This window comes from Aplysia californica, unplaced genomic scaffold (genome assembly GCF_000002075.1).
Source record: "Aplysia californica isolate F4 #8 unplaced genomic scaffold, AplCal3.0 scaffold00160, whole genome shotgun sequence".
Classification (NCBI taxonomy): domain Eukaryota; kingdom Metazoa; phylum Mollusca; class Gastropoda; order Aplysiida; family Aplysiidae; genus Aplysia; species Aplysia californica.
Window position 1 is genome coordinate 419,383 of NW_004797430.1, and position 2,500 is coordinate 421,882.

Genomic DNA, 2,500 nt, shown 5'->3' on the forward strand with positions numbered 1-2,500 from the left:
TCACCTAACAGATCTCTGGTGGAGGGGGGGGAGGGGCACGGGTCTCAAGTGGAGAGTTCCAAGTTGTGACTGGAGAGAGGGAAAATGTCTAAAACGGAGAGGGGACTTACCGGCGAGAGAGATGTGTGAGAGAGGGTGACCAAAGATAGATAACAAGGTTAAAACAGCTCCTGGACATGGATGGCTGGTGTCACTATATATAAATTATTGATGGTCAAGGGTGGATAGAGAGGGAATGTCGTCAGGTAGTCTAACGGTCTGTTTGTCTGTCTTTTCCGTGACTCACTCTCTCTCTCTCTATCTCTGTCTCTGTCTCTCTCTCTCTCTCTTTCTCTCTCTCTATCTCTCTCTCCCAATCTCTCTCTCTCTCTCCCACTCTCTCTCTCTCACTCTCTGTCCGCCGACCTGTCACAGTTCGTTAAGCGTGAATATGTGCAGAGGACAGTGAGCTGATCGTGAGCTCTGTGGTTGCTAGATGCCACCCTCTAAACCTCCAGTTCCCTCACAATGTATTTCATTTTCCAAGTCAAGGTAAACAATTCAATCACAAAGGGAAGTAAGCAAACAAAATGTAGTGAAATGTACATAAACATGAAAAAATGATATCAATAGGCGGATATTACACCATATCTTTTCATATAAACTCTGAGCTTGTCAAGTATTAACAAATGGCCAAACATACACGGCCAACGATCGTCAGTTCTAATTGATCTCTGGTGATAAGAAATAATGAACAGAAAACTAGATTACCCATAGCACAGTAGTGATAGCTGTGTACATAAGTAAGAGGTGGCCGGGGGACGGATGGCGGGGGCCAGTTGTAACAATCACCTAACAGATCCCTGGTTGGGGGGGGGGCACGGGTCTCAAGTGGAGGGTTCCAAGTTGTGACTGGAGAGAGGGAAAGTGTCTAAAACGGAGAGGGGACTTACCGGCGAACCTGGCACTGTGGGGGATCAGCCGGACCAACAGGGAGCCTCAAGTGGAGGATTGGAAGATGTGTGAGAGAGGGTGACCAAAGATAGATAACAAGGCTAAAACAGCTCCTGGACATGGATGGCTGGTGTCACTATATATAAATTATTGATGGTCAAGGGTGGATAGAGAGGGAATGTCGTCAGGTAGTCTAACGGTCTGTTTGTCTGTCTTTTCCGTGACTCACTCTCTCTCTCTCTATCTCTGTCTCTGTCTCTCTCTCTCTCTCTTTCTCTCTCTCTATCTCTCTCTCCCAATCTCTCTCTCTCTCTCCCACTCTCTCTCTCTCACTCTCTGTCCGCCGACCTGTCACAGTTCGTTAAGCGTGAATATGTGCAGAGGACAGTGAGCTGATCGTGAGCTCTGTGGTTGCTAGATGCCACCCTCTAAACCTCCAGTTCCCTCACAATGTATTTTATTTTCCAAGTCAAGGTAAACAATTCAATCACAAAGGGAAGTAAGCAAACAAAATGTAGTGAAATGTACATAAACATGAAAAAATGATATCAATAGGCGGATATTACACCATATCTTTTCATATAAACTCTGAGCTTGTCAAGTATTAACAAATGGCCAAACATACACGGCCAACGATCGTCAGTTCTAACTGATCTCTGGTGATAAGAAATAATGAACAGAAAACTAGATTACCCATAGCACAGTAGTGATAGCTGTGTACATAAGTAAGAGGTGGCCGGGGGACGGATGGCGGGGGCCAGTTGTAACAATCAGCTAACAGATCCCTGGTGTGTGGGGGGGATTATTTTTTTTGGTGGGAGGGGCACGGCCTCAAGTGGAGGGTTCCAAGTTGTGACTGGAGAGAGGGAAAGTGTCTAAAACGGAGAGGGGACTTACCGGCGAACCTGGCACTGTGGGGGAAGAGCCGGACCAACAGGGAGCCTCAAGTGGAGGATTGGAAGATGTGTGAGAGAGGGTGACCAAAGATAGATAACAAGGCTAAAACAGCTCCTGGACATGGATGGCTGGTGTCACTATATATAAATTATTGATGGTCAAGGGTGGATAGAGAGGGAATGTCGTCAGGTAGTCCAACGGTCTGTCTGTCTGTCTTTTCCGTGCCTCACTCTCTCTCTCTCTCTCTTTCTCTCTTCCTCTCTCTCTTTCTCTCTTCCCCCCCTCTCCCTCTCTCTCTCTCTCCCACTCTCTCTCTCCCACTTTCTCTCTTACTCTCTCCCCCTCTTCCCTCATCCCCTTACATAGTGGGGACATGACTGAGAAAAGGGAGAGGACACTCCGGTATCTGTCCGCCTCACAATGCATTTCATTTTCCAAGTCAAGGTAAACAATTCAATGACAATGGGAAGTAAGCAATTCAATGACAAAGGGAAGTAAGCAAACAAAATGTAGTGAAATGTACATAAACATGAAAAAATGATATCAATAGGCGGATATTACACCATATCTTTTCATATAAACTCTGAGCTTGTCAAGTATTAACAAATGGCCAAACATACACGGCCAACGATCGTCAGTTCTAATTGATCTCTGGTGATAAGAAATAATG